This window comes from Phyllobates terribilis, unplaced genomic scaffold, assembly GCF_046119375.1.
Source record: "Phyllobates terribilis strain yellow unplaced genomic scaffold, ASM4611937v1 Scaffold_11__3_contigs__length_659146591, whole genome shotgun sequence".
NCBI classification, from domain to species: Eukaryota; Metazoa; Chordata; class Amphibia; order Anura; family Dendrobatidae; genus Phyllobates; species Phyllobates terribilis.
The window spans coordinates 69,869,270-69,884,950 of NW_027362771.1; positions in this window are offsets into that span (position 1 = coordinate 69,869,270).

The window sequence follows — 15,681 nt, forward strand, 5'->3', positions numbered from 1 at the left end:
TATTCCATGAATTTCATGAAATAATTTAAAAAAAAAATGCGTGGGGCTTCGCCCTTTTTTTGTGCCCAGCCAGGTACAACTAGGCAGCTGGGAGCTGGAATCCGCAGCGCAGGGAGGCCCAAGCTTTCTGGGCCCCACCCGCTGCAAATTACAGTCCGCAGCCGCCCCAGAAAATGGCGCGTTCATAGAAGCGCCATCTTCTGGCGCTGTACCCAACTCATTCAGGGCCCTGGTGCGGTGGCTCACTGGGTAATAAAGGGGTTAAGGCCAGCTTGGCATTATCAGCTGGCCCTAAGCCCGAAATTCATGGGGTCACGCCAATATTAGACATGACCACCATGAATTTCTAGTAAAGTATTTAAAAAAACACAACACCCAGAATAAAGTCCTTTAATTGAAATAAACACACAATTCTTTATTGTTCTAAATTAAACCATACTTACCGTCACGCCCATTCCAGCTGAAGCCAATGTCTTCTACAATAAAAGTAAAATAATTAAGCAACCTCATCCTTACCTTTCCATGGTTCCCACGACAGCTTCAGCTCTGCTACATCGAGATGACAGGCTGGACCGCAGCAGAAAGCTGCCATCCAGCCTGTCATCCCGCGGACACTGAGAAGCGCAGGCATGCTTGCGCTCCTCAGTGTCTCGCTGTGACGGCATAAAGATGAGACAAGTTCATGTCCAATGAACTCGGCGCACCTCATGCACGTCACTGACAGCGTGGGAGAATTCTCCTGCACTCAGCACTTCAGCGTGAAAATTCTCCCACGCTGTCAGTGACGTACATGAGGTCAGCTGAGTTCATTGGACATGAATGAGCTCACCTCATGCACGTCACTGACAGCGTGGGAAAATTCTCACGCTAAAGCGCTGAGTGCAGGAGAATTTTCCCACGCTGTCAGTGACGTGCATGAGGTGAGCTCATTCATGTCCAATGATCTCAGCTCACCTCATGCACGTCACTGACAGCGTGGGAAAATTCTCCTGCACTCAGCGCTACAGCGTGAGAATTCTCCCACGCTGTCAGTGACGTGCATGAGGTGAGCTCATTCATGTCCAATGAACTCAGCTGACCTCATGTACGTCACTGACAGCGTGGGAGAATTCTCACGCTGAAGTGCTGAGTGCAGGAGAATTCTCCCACGCTGTCAGTGACGTGCATGAGGTGCGCCGAGTTCATTGGACATGACCTCGGCTCATCTGGATGCCGTCACAGCCAGACACTGCAGAGCGCAAGCATGCCTGCGCTTCTCAGTGTCTGCGGGATGACAGGCTGGATGGCAGCGTTCTGCTGCGGTCCAGCCTGTTATCTCGATGTAGCAGAGCTGAAGCTGTCGTGGGAACCATGGAAAGGTAAGGATGAGGTTGCTTTATTATTTTTCTTTTATTGCAGGAGATCGTTGGCTTCAGCTGGAATGGGCGTGACGGTAAGTATGGTTTAATTTAGAACAATAAAGGAATGTGTCTTTATTTCAATTAAAGGACTTTATTCTGGGTGTTTGTGTTTTCTTTTAACTTTGACTATGGGGTTAGTAATGGGGGTGTCTTATAGACGCCTCTCCATTACTAACCTGGGCTTGATGTCAGCAGGCATTATAAGCTGACATCAACCCCAACCCTATTACCCCACTGCCACCGCTACAGGGCAGTGGGAAGAGCGAGGCTAAGTGCCAGAATTGGCGCATCCTAAGGATGCGCCATTTCTGGGGCGGCTGACGGCTGGTGTTTCTAGCCTGGGAGGGGGCCAATATTCATGGAACCCTTCCTGGGCTATTAATATCAGCCCCCAGCTGTCTGCCTAGCCTTTGCTAGCTATTAAAATAGGGGGGACCCCACGTCATTTTTTTGGGGGGTCCCCCATTTTAATAGCTAGTAAAGGCTAGGTATTCCGCTGGGGGCTGATATTAGTAGCCTGGGAAGCTCCGTGGGTATTACCCCCTTCCCAGGCTTCAAACATGTGCCCCAGCCGTCTGGTTAACCTCCGCTAGAGCCTAAAATTATGGGGATCCCCACGCCAATTTTTTTTTAAATAAATCCTTTATTTTAACACTAAATGACAAGTACAGTAATCAACACTGTCACTGTACTTCATATATATGTGACTGACATGTTTCTATCTATCTAATCTATGTGTGATTCTCTATTCCTTCTATTCTATATTGTCGGGTACAGATGCTGAATTGCAGGCCGGCTTTTTTAAAGAGACGGTGCATGAAAACACTATTATATTTTTAAATAAATCCTTTACACTAAATGACAAGTACAGTAAGCAACACTGTCACTGTACTTCATATATATGTGACTGACATGTTTCTATCTATCTAATCTATGTGTGATTCTCTATTCCTTCTATTCTAAATTGTCGGGTACAGATGCTGAATTGCCTGCCGGCTTTTTTAAAGAGACGGTGCATGAAAACACTATTATTTTTTTTTAATAAATCCTTTACACTAAATGACAAGTACAGTAAGCAACACTGTCACTGTACTTCATATATATGTGACTGACCTGTTTCTATCTATCTAATCTATGTGTGATTCTCTATTCCTTCTATTCTAAATTGTCGGGTACAGATGCTGAATTGCCGGCCGGCTTTTTTAAAGAGACAGTGCATGAAAACACTATTATTTTTTTTAATAAATCCTTTATACTAAATGACAAGTACAGTAAGCAACACTGTCACTGTACTTCATATATATGTGACTGACATGTTTCTATCTATCTAATCTATGTGTGAAGCTCTATTCTGTCTGTTATAAATTGTCGGGTTCCGCTGCTGAATTGCCGGCCGGCTTTTTTAAAGAGACGGTGCATGAAAACACTATTATTTTTTTTGATAAATCCTTTACACTAAATGACAAGTACAGTAAGCAACACTGTCACTGTGCTTCTTATATGTGTGACTGACATGTTTCTATCTATCTAATCTATGTGTGAAGCTCTATTCTTTCGGTTCTAAATTGTCGGGTACCGGTGTATGCCGCTGATGAATTGCCGGCTTTTCATGTTTCACTGTTGGCACTGTTCCCATCGATTTGGGCAATCACTGTAATGCCACAACCACCATGGCTGTGGCATTACAGTGAGTGGCAGACAATCCCTGCATGATTGGTGCTCTAAATAGCGCCAGACATGCAGGACATGCTTTTGGTGCACGAACAGTTATCGAACATAACCTCGAACAGCCGAATTTTTTGCAAATCGTTCGGGTTCGTCGAACAACTCGAACACCGCCCAAAACAGCTCGAATTTGAGATTGGCGAACAGTTCTAGTCGAACACCGCTCATCTCTACTAATAAGTAAACTAAGTGCAGGAAGAGTCAGCCGATTGGAGGATATTTATTTAGCGAACTGCATTAAAAACTGTCTTTCCTGACTTGCACCATATTAATTATGTGTTTTACACACATTCTCTGCCCTGACCAACAATGGGATGTGGCTTTGGTAAAAAGGGGTATGACTTAGTAGAAAGGGGCATCGAGTATTGTGCAACATTGTATGCTAAAACATGTGCAAAATTGTGGCACAAATTTTTGGCATAATGTTAGTCAGTTAATAAATGGTTTATACTTAGACGATACAGTCTAAAGATGCAGTAGTAATAAGGTAACACCAGCTCACCTGAGTAATGACGTACTGAAGCAAAGGTGCGATGAACCATTCACAGTAGTTCCACAGCATAAGGAGAAAGGATTACCAGCTTCATGAACAGTTAAAAAAATAATTTTCTTTATTTTGAAAAAAGCTCTTTAAAAACAGATTCCATAGTCACATAGTATAGCCAGGGCAACGCGTTTCGAACGCTAAAGATGCGTTCTTTGTCAAGACTGGCTTGCAAATGGCATACCCATGGTATATAAACCATTGTTCACCAATCGCATACAAAATGGAAGTCACATGATACATAGATTTGCATACAAAAATATAAAACCAATTTCCAGAGTATATGCATAGTAAAAACAATCACATGACAAAGAAGAAATCACATATGCATAGAAAAATTACTTGCTATAATGGAACAGTAGTTCTCTCCATAAATTTAGTCCATTTGGTTGGCAAGTGTTCAGATGATACATCCAAAATGTTTCTTGATCAAGTAGGCGTCTCCTATTATCACCGCCCCGAGGATCAAAGGTAAGTTTTTCAATGCCAAAGACCTGAAATGAGGATGTCTCTCTATTATGCTGCTCAATAAATTGTCTGGAGGCACAAGAAATGTTATGATTAGTGACATTAAGAATATCAGAAAGATGTTCTGCCACTCGCTGTTTTAATTTTCTTATAGCGCATCCCACATATAACAGATCGCAGCTGGCACATCTTATGATGTAAACCACATAATTACTGTTGCAATTCAGATAACTTTTTATATTGTGTGTTTCACCAGAATCAGCATTAGTGAAGTTTTTAGTGATTTTTACATAGCGACAAATGCCGCATCTGGTGTAACCACACTTGTTTTTGTCGATTATTTGGGCGACTAGATGCCAATAGCCCCCCTATTGTTTGCGCTTTTTTTGCCACCACCAAAACTCCAGAATCAAGAATTTTAGATAATACAGCATCTTCATATAAAATAGGAAGATGTTTCAGTATTATATTTTTAATCAGTTGAAATTGTGAACTATATCTAAAGGAAATAACATTTCGATTTTTATGAGCTGTAATATCATTACGATTAATCCTTGCCCTAGACAGATCAATTAGATCCAGTCTATTTTTACTGTCCACAATTTTTTCTGCTTTCTTTAAAGACCAATCCGGATAACCCCTAGATTTAAATTTATTTTTACACCTGATGAATTCTTCATCCAATTTATTTGCATTGTTACAGTTACGTTTGATTCTTGTCAGTTCCCCCACAGGTATAGCTTTTATAGTATGGCACGGATGTCCGCTTTTGGCATGTAGAATGGTATTCCCACATATGGGTTTGGAAAATGTGGAAGTAGTGATGGAACCGTCAAGAATCTCCAATTTTAGATCAAGAAATGATATACACTTAGAATCAAAGGTGTAAGTGAAAGAAAGATTAAATTCATTGTTATTTAAATACTTGATGAATTCTGGTATGGCAGACACATCCCCACTCCAAATAAAGATCAAATCATCGATGTATCTGCCATACCAGAAAACATCATGAGCCCATGGATTGGCGAAGGTGTACAATGCAACATATTCCCAATGGGACATTACCATATTTGCCAACAATGGAGAACAGCTAGATTCCATGGACACTCCTCTACATTGGAGATAAAATTCCTGATTGTACATAAAAAAATTATTAGTCATAAGATATTGTGTACAAGACAAAAGATAAATAATTAAATACAAGGTATAGTTACTATACCTATTAAGATGGAAATCCAATGCTTGCAGAGCGACATCATATGGTATACTTGTGTACAAAGACACTACATCACACCCAAACCATGTATATCCCTCCTGCCATGTGATATTTGTTAATTGGTCAAGGGCGTCTCTTGAATCTTTAAGAAAACCTGCAGATCTCTGCACTAACGGTTGAAATAATGTATCCATCCAAGTACCAAGATGCTCTGTAACAGAATTAATATTAGAAATGATTGGCCTCATTGGGGGGGTATTGATGCCCTTGTGTGTAGACCCTATAAAAGTGGTAGCATGGGATGCTCAACAATGAGAAAGTCTTTTTGTTTAGCTGTAATAACCCCCAAAACAAAACCTTTGTTTATTATAGCATGGGTTGTTATTTTGCAATCTGTGGAGGTATTTGATGGAATTTTTTATAAGTAGTTGTATCAGACAAAAGCTCCAACATTTGGTTGTGATACATGTCTGCATCCATAACTACTACTAGTCCGCCTTTATCTGACATCTTGATAATGACATCCTCCATCCGTTTTAGTTCCTGTAATGCCTTCATTTGTTTTTTGTTCAAATTACTTTTTGAGCTGTTATTTTCCACCTGCATATGGAGATTTTTTAGTTCACGTTGAATAGTTTCCTGGAATTTATCCATTGCTCCCGTTCTCGATTGTATAGGATAAAAAAAAGGATTCCGCCCTGAAAAAAACTCTGCTGAATTGATGCTAGGTTGTGAGGAGCAATTTTCCTTTTCCAAATCTTGAAGGTGTAGTAATGCTGATTGTTCCTGAAAATTTAGAGTCCAAAATTCATTAGTTATTTTGTCATGATCTATATTGTTAGGTGCAGATTCAGTCTCATCAAAAAAATATCTTTTTACCGTCAGGTTTCTTACAAATTTATTGACATCTTTCAAGGTCCCAAAGAGATCAAATTTTCTATCAGGTGCAAAATTCAGTCCATAGAATTTGTTCACTTGTGAGCTGGTGTTTGGATATATTCAGGACATTCTTTATAGGGGATGAATCACATGTTACTTTCTGTAGCGAGTTGTCATTCTTGAGGTGCTTGGAATGTTTCCGTCCAACTCGTTTGCGTTTCTTCTGCTTTTTTTTATATTCTGGTAATAGGAAAAATCCTTAGGTAAGTGACTGGAATCTGAGTCATTAGTGTTACTATCCGATATATCTGGATCGGATGAACTAAAACTGACGTGATTTCTGTGGAGTTTTTTATTATTATAGGAAGGTGTACGTTTAAGTATTGGTCTGGGTGTGTGGACTTTTTCCCACCTTCCCCATTCATACACCTGATCCAGCTGGTAGTCATTATTGTCTCTGATGAATTTAGATTTTTTTCTCAAAGTAATAACTTCTTCTAACTTCGAGACATTGACATATATGTTTTGCATTTTGTTCTCAAAAAATAGTTTTATCAAAACGCTCTTTGAGTGAATTTTTAAGGGATTCAATATCAGTGTTTAATTTTAACAATTTTAATTCTTCCTCTGCAATAATCAGTTTGATCAGCACTATAGAACAGTCTGAAAGTGCTTGATTCCACTTGTTGACAAAGGCAGGGGAATAAACTGTAGTTGGTACTTTTTTTAAACAAAGTCCTCTAGGTATCATGTTTTAAGAAACATAATTTTCGAGAGTTTTATGATGCCACCAAATTTTTGTTTCACTCATAATTAATTTTTCTATGTCATGAAATTCATCAGATAATTTTGTTGGTAAACCACTGCTGGAATTTGTGTCCAACGAAAATACTTCCACTGCTTTGCGAGCATTTATATCAGTCATATTTGGACTATTACAAGACGTCTTTGTGAAGAAAAAAAAAAAAAAACTCTATATTTTTTTGAAATGTCCAAAAAATAAGCTTAAATAAGCATAATTTCTTCCAACTTAGAATTAGTTCTCAGGAGTGCACGGTGATAAAGTTCAACAGTGGAGTAGTAATAAGGAACCACCAGCTCACCTGAGCAATGACGTCCTGAAGCAAGGTGCGATGAACCATTCGCAGTAGTTCCATAGCATAGGGAGAAAGGATTACCAGCTTCTAAAGATGAGCCAGGTTCAGCATGAATCACTTTCAACATTTTTTCACATTATAACACTGTCTAGTCTAGTTTTAGTCTAGGTAGTTTCATAGACAGAAATGATAAATGTACCCCATTTTGTCTGCTTTAATGACTTGTTTAGAAATTTGAAAATTGGTGAATGATAAGTGTTTTACGCTATTTTTTTAAATTGTATTAATTTTTATTCCCTCAAATATTTATTTAATTAAACAGAAGCTAAATAAATATCCCAACATATTTCCTTCCAATCACTATATCAGGTCGCCTTTCCCTTCTGGGAAGAAACAACTGTCCAGAAAAGGTATTCTAAATATAAATAGTAAATTGTTTCCATCTGCATGTAGATAAGTGAATGTGATTCACTTATACAGAAATAAGTTCGGATTGATGTAGCTTTCTATTTGCTGAGTCACATATGTGAAACTTCTGTAGGTGTAATACCATTTATACTGACAGTTTTGCAAACTGCCATGACTGTTAAATCCCCAGGCAAAGCTAATTGCCACTAATTAGGAAGATGAGAAGTCAGGCACTTGTAATTAAATCAAGCGTTCTTCACTGATCATCCTTAAAGAATATTAGGTCTCACTAAAAATACACACACATACACATGTATGCACGCATACACATGTACACATGCAGAAATAAACTGACTGGTGAAGTGAATAAAAATGTTATCTTTTGACAAAAATATTTGTCAAGGTTTAGGGTGTTCCAAGGATACAAAGGTTAGTATCTACCAAAAATGGTCAAAAGAAAGACAGTTGATGAACTGACGACAAAGTAATGGGTATGCGGTGTTCATTAGTGTGCCTAACAGGACATATTTGGCATTCATGCGACCCTTTGCACATTAAATGGTCATGCCCTATAATGGTGCTGCAAACTAAAATTGCCCATACTTTTTAGATGATTGTTAAGGTTCCCCATAAACATTAGACTAACATCGGCCGAACCTGCTGATATCAGTGTTACATGTGTGTTACAATCCGAGAGAAACAAAACTATTTTTTCTCAGGTGTCATCCTAATTGCATCCTAGTTCCTTTCATTTTTTTCACTGAAGAGGTGTGCTTGCTTCCACGCCATTAAAAAACCCTACTAAACTTTAATGGCCGAGTCTGATCCACAAATCCAAATAAAGTAGGACACACTAATGACATACTAATGGTTAAAACAGACACACTAATGACACACTGATAATAAAAACAGATGCACTGATGACACACTAATGGTAAAAATAGACACACTGATGCACAACAATGATGACACCAGTATCATTTTTTCACGTATGTGTTTAATTACAGACGTGTGAATGAGACATTACTTAGCTTTGATAAAACTTCATTGATAACATCATCATGTGCACTTTTATTGTGTTTCCGCTGAGGACATGCACTAAAACACTTATGCATTTTTCTCATCTGATTCAAGTCTATGAATAAAATCCTCAAATAAAATGCATTACTACAAGAGGAACTAACATTCTGGAGATGCAAAAAACATTTTTTGCAAAAAAAAGCATCTTTTAGTGTGTAACAGCAGCCAAAAAGAAAAAAACTATATAAATCTGGTAACTCTGAAATCGCACCGCTGTAATCACTGTGTAATGCCCGCTGACATCAAGCCCAGAGGTTAGTAAGGGGGCAGTGACACCCCTGTGGCACCCCAGGGGTCTGGTTGCCACAGTAATAGAAATATTATGTCTGAGAGCAAGTGGGAGGTTTCTCTGGTCAGGAGCCCTAAGCATGCAACACTGCCCGCCCAGACCTGGGAGGGGAGGAATCTGCCCTTATAAACTGGGTCTGGGGCGGGATTAAGAGAGTCAGAGCTTGGAGAGGGAAAGATACAGCAGGAGCTATGTAGGAGCAGGAGTGAGAGCCAGAGGCTGGAAGCTAGATAGCTCGCCTTGGCTGAAGACACTAAACCCGGACACGGAGTCCGAGGCTGTGGGGACATCCAGGTCCAGCAGCAGAATCCAACCGGCAGGGGATTCCAGGTCCTCTGGCTTTAGAAGCCCGGAGGCACGGTCACAAGCAAGGGACCAGCACCGCCGTCGTGGAGCGGAGGCTAACAGAAGGCCCCAAGTCACCGGCCATACGGGTGAGCACCACACGGTATACTCAGGGGCGTGGGCTACTTCTACCCGCATAGAGCAAGGTAGCCAGGAAAGAGTGCAGATAGACGGGGAGGCCTACAATTCCACCTGGCCAGGGGGAGATCCTGCTTGCTCACAGACTGACCAGGCCTCTACTGCTAACCAGTACTCCCGGGAGGGTCTGCTTTATACCATCAGTAAAGACCCTGAACTGCACCACACGTCTCTGTGTTTCATCGCCGCACCAGCACTATTAGTACTGGGACGCTCACACCATCACTCCCATCCCTGAGGCAATACTTCTCCCGTGGGGAGTTATCCCATACTTGGCTGCGCTTACAACAAAAGCCTCAGCGGCCTGCAGCGCAGCGGCGGTCCCCACTGACCGCAATCCACGGGTGGCGTAGTCGGACATTTGTTATTACACTAAGACTGCCACTGGTTTGACCACCCTGAGCCACGGACCGGGTCGCTGCCACACTGAGACTACCACCCCCAGCATCCCACCAGGGGCCCGGTTCCGGGTTCCCCACGCGGCCCAGGGGGCGAGTCACCCCCTTACTAACCCGGTAAGTGAATAGTTAAAAAAGCACAGATACACAGGAAAAAAATACTTTATTTGAATAAAGACTCCAGCACTCCCTCATTCACCAATTTATTATTAAAAATGGTCCCATGAATCTCCGACAGTTATCCAATAAGGAAGAAAGAATCCCTCACTCCCTCTTTTACCATTTTATTAATTAAAAATAAATCCAGGAAGTTCCGTCGGTAATCCAAGAGTGTAATGTCCCACGACCTCCATCAAATGCTATGGAGTCTCGTTCTGAGAAAGTTCTCAGAACGAGACTTTACAGTTCACTCCGTTTAGCATGAAATTTCTCACTCTCGTGCCTGCCGCTGATCGCGAGTAACCCTATTGAGCCTTGTTCTGACTTGAATGGGGTTTGGGATCATGTTCAGGTACCGTTCTGGTACCTGAACCAAACTTTTTTCTAAAGTTCATCTGAACCCAATGGGCCTGAACATCCACAGGTCCACCCATACTTAGTTATGACCTATTGGTGTACTGTCCACTATATACACTAAAAGTAGCTTAGTGATAACATGTATTGTCAACAGTGGTTAGCGTATTATATTATCATTTATTTATTTATTAGTCACTAAGCAAATTAGAGAAAATGTCATCTTCCTCATTTTTCCAAGTAGAGTGTAATTCCCATTACCTGCAGGGTCACAGTAAATGTGGAAAACCCTACCCAGTTCTTCAAAATTGAAGTTGGAAAAAAATAAAGTTAAGACGGGGATGGCCACTGATGTCTGACTGTGTTTGTAAGACTTAATTCTGTAAAAGGGGAGCAAAAATGGAAGAATTTTACACTGAGTACACAGCTACCCTAAATACATAAAAAGAGCCATATTTTTATAGGTATGAAGAGGGAGGGAAAAACACAGATTAAACACACATACTTTGGTTGCATTATTTGCAATGTATAGTCATGGCCGAAAGTGTTGGCACCCTTGAAATTGTTCCAGAAAATGAAGTATTTCTCCCAGAATACTATTGCAATTTCACATGTTTTGTTATACACATGTTTATTTCCTTTGTGTGTATTATAACAACACAAAAAAACAAACAGAAAAAAATGGACATAATTTCACACAAAACCCCAAAATAGGCCAGGTATAATTTTTGGCACCCTCAACATAATATTTGGTTGCACACTCTTTCGAATAAATAACTGCAATCAAATCCTATAACCATCAACAAACTTCTTACACCTCTTAACTGGAATTTTGACCACTCTTCTTTTGCAAATTGCTCCAGCTCTCTCTTATTTGAAGGGTGGCTTCTCCCAACAGCAATTTTAATATTTCTCCACATGTGTTCAATGGGATTTAGAACCAGGCTCATTGCTGGCCACTTCAGAACTCTCCAGTGTTTCCATCCATTTCTGAGTGCTTCATGAAGTATGATTGGGGTTATTGTCCTGCTGGAAGACTCATGACTTAGGATGCAAACACAGCTTTCTGATACTGGACACTGCATAGTGACCCAAAATCTTTTGGTAATCTCCAGATTTCATGATGCCTTGCATACAGTCAAGGCACCCAGTGCCAGAAGCAGCAAAACAACATCAAAACCTTTTTTTTAACCTCCACCATACTTGACTGTAGTTACTGTGTCCTTTTCCCTGTAGGCCTCATTCTGTTTTTGGCAAACAGTAGAATGATGTGCTTTACGAAAACGCTCTATGGTGCAAACAATTTTGTCTGGACCATTTTTAGGGTTTAGTTTGAAATTATGTTCAATTTTCCTTTTTTCTCTGTCTTTTTGTGCTGTTTCAGTACACAAAGGAAATAAACATGTGTATAACAACATTTGTAATTGCTATAATTTTCTGGGAGAAATACTTCATTTTCTGAAACAATTTCAAGGGTGCCAACACTTTTGGCCTTGACTGTATATCTACAAAGGCCTAAAGAGATGGGCGAGCACTAAAATGCTCGGATGCTCGATGCTCAGGTTGAGCAAATTGGAATGCTTGGGTGCTCGACCTGAGCAACGAGCCCAATGTAAGTCTATGCAAAACTCAAGCATTTTTCAGGCGGCTCCCCCCGGCAGTCTGCAGAGGGCCTAAAAATTGCATGCCAATATCAATGGGAACAGTGCTCAAATGACATGGGAACAGCATGGGGAAGACCCCTGGAAGCATTTCTGACTCCCAGGCCACTTTTACGGACTCACATTAAAACATACAAAAACGAAACCAAAATGGATTTTCCTGGGAAGTATGTTAGGGACCATCCTTTCCAGGGTAATGACTTATATATAAGGCAAAATAAATAACCAAAACCAAAAATACTCCTCCACACCTCGTTTTTGATGCGTTTTTGCACTTTTGCATTGCTTTCAACCAAGACAAATGCATTGACTGGGAAATGTCATTTTAACATTTTACTACCTTATCTGGCCATGTGGTGTGTGACACATCATCAGACACATGCATACAGTGCTGAAAAGACATGGGAACAGCATGGGGAAGACCCCTGTAAGCATCTCTGACTCCAAGGTCACTGCCTAAAAGTGTGTCCATCATAAGTGATCCTTGGCGCATGCGAAGATGCCTCCCGCCATGCACCTGTCATTGCAGACTTGCAATAATCACTGTCCACGTCCTTGTCCCAGTGCAGCGTTCAGTTGTCCCTACCCCATTCCTTGGAATGCAAGTTCAAATATGCAGCAAGGCACCCACCCACCCACAGGCTGCAATACTATACTGCCAAATTTTTGACAGCTGCTTGCACTAGAAATGTGGCCTTTTAGGCTCGTGGAGATGGAAGCTGTCCACAACCTTATGGCGGCGGTGACCGGGTATCCATACTCGGTCCCCAGCCGCCATTATTTGTCCTGGTGTCATCTCCGCTTTCCACAAGTATGGGTCCTACAACATTACCCGTGCCCTCCCCAGTGAACTTACTGGGAAGGACCGCCTACCCACAAACATGTGTTCAAGTGAATGTGGCCCGGGACGGTACGGAGCCAGTCCACAGCTTTTTTTGCTGAGAGTTGTATTTCACCACAGTCATGTTCTTTAGCCTGGTGAAAGGACTTGGGAAACCATATCTACTCCAGCTGTCACTTCTCCCAGGAAGTCCTCTAAAGCTGCTTTCACTTGAAATGTGGCCTTTTAGACTCGTGGAGGCGGAAGCTTTTCACAACCTCATGCCGGCGGCGGCCGGGTGACCATTCTCGGTCCCCACCCGCCACAATTTCTCCTGGTATCGTCTCCGCCTTCCACAAGCACGGGTCCCACAACATTACCAGTGCCCTCCCCAGTGCACTTGCTGGGAAGGACCAAGTAACCACAAACATGTGGTCAAGTGAATGTGGCCAGAGACGGTACGGAGCCAGTCCACAGCTTTTTTTTGCTGAGAGTTGAATTTCACCACAGCCATATTCTTTAGTTTGGTGAAAGGACTTGGGAAACCATATCTACTCCAGCTGTCATTTCTCCCAGGAAGTCCTCTAAAGCTGCTTTCACTTGAAATGTGGCCTTTTAGCCTCGTGGAGGCGGAAGCTTTCCACAACCTCATGCCGAAGGCGGCCGGGTGTCCATACTCGTACCTAGCTGCCAATATTTCTCCTAGTATCGTATCCGCCTTCCACAAGCACGGGTCCCACAACATTTCCTGTGCCCTCCCCAGTGCACTTACTGGGAAAAACCGCCTAACCACAAACACGTGAACAGGTGAATGTGGCCAGGGATTGTACGGAGCCAGTCCACATTAAAAATGCAGCCATAGAGTGTCCGGGAACCTTCCCACACACTTTTCTTAGCCAGGACTGCTTCTTATCAGGGTTGGACTGGCCCATCAGAGAATCCTGCAAATATGGGGCTCTTCAGCGGGGGAGAAAAGTGGGCCCTCAGAATCAAATCCTCTGGTGGGCCCAATGTTTTTCAGTCTGACACTGCTTATCAGTGAGAGTTGTATTTCACCACAGCCATATTCTTTAGCTCGGTGAAAGGACTGGCATAGAGGGAAACCCTATCTACTCTGGATGTCATTTTTCCCAGGAAGTCCTCTAATGCAGCTTGTTGCAGAAGCAATAGCAGCTCGTCCAACATCACCTCACATTTGTCGGTGGTGCTTCGACACACAAACATCTTTCTTTGCGCCTTTAATTTCATGACTTCAGAGTTCGGCAGTGACCTAATCTGCAATGCGGTTTGAGAAATAACATGCACAAGCACGTCCAATCCACATTAAAAAAGCAGCCATAGAATGTCCGGGAACCTTCCCACACACTTTTCTTAGCCAGGGCTTCTTCTCGGCAGGGTTGGACAGACCCACCAAAGAAATGTAGACTCCTCCGGTGGGCCCTGGCTTCTCCTTCAGGAGAGTTCATAGTGCCAAGGTGAGGCCATAATGATGATAGAGGCCACCATCTGCTTAGTTTTCTGTTACTTGGAATGCAAGCGCAAGTATGCAGCCAGCCACCCACCCACCCACAGGCGGCAAAACTAAACTGCCAGATTTCTGGGCAGCTGCCTGCACTTGAATTGTGGCCTTTTAAGCTTGTGGAGGTGGAAGCTGTCCACAACCTCATGGCGGCGGCTGGGTGTCCATACTCGGTCCCCAGCCGCCACTATTTCTCCCGGCATTGTCTCTACAAGCGCGGGTCCCTGAACATTACTGCTGGTACTTTTCTGTGGGAATCTGCTTTCCTCCTACTAGCCTGGAATATTTCCAGTAAACTGATATGACGCCATGGTCTTAGCACTGCCCCCAGTACCAGTAGTGAAGCCATCCCCAATTTCCTTCTCAGGAATTTTATTTGGTAGACTAAGTGGCTGCCAAATACATTAGTTTCTCACAAAGGAGCTAAAGATAGAGTGGCAGTAGATTCAAGTTTCTCCAGCCTGTTAGATATCAGAGGGTGAACGGCAGCACATTGGTTAGCACTGAAGCCTTGCAGCGCTGGGATCCTGGGTTCAAATCCCAGCAAGGACAACTTCTGCAAGGATTTTGTATGTTCTCCCTGTGTTTGCGTGGGTTTCGACCTCAGTAAAAAAACAGCCATAGAGTGTCCGGGAACCTTCCCACACACTTTTCTTAGCCAGCACTGCTTCTCGGCAGGGTTGGACGGTCCCACCAGAGAATCCTCTGGTGTGCCCTGGCTTATACATCAGGAGAGTTCATGATAGCGCTAACTTTGCAGCTGCTATGGGGATCTTGAGCAGGGGAGAAAGGTGAGCCCTCAGAATCAAATCCTCTGGTGGGAACAATGTTTTTCAATCTGAAACAGCTTCTCAGTGGGAGTTGTATTTCACCACAGCCATATTCTTTAGCTTGGTGAAAGGACTGGTATAGAGGGAAACCGTATCTACTTCAGCAGTCATTTCTCCATCACCAGGTTCCACCCATTGTCCCACACAACCATGCTTGGCTGTATGTTCAGCGGTGAGAGCCACAGATCAGGCTGCTGTGTTACAGCTTTCAACAACTCTGCAGCGCTGGGTGGTTTGTCACCTAAGCATTTTTTTACGCTATTTTTTAAGACAAATGCATTCATCGGGAAATGTCATTTTAACATTTTAAAACCTTATCTGGCCATGTGATGTGTGACACATCATCAGACA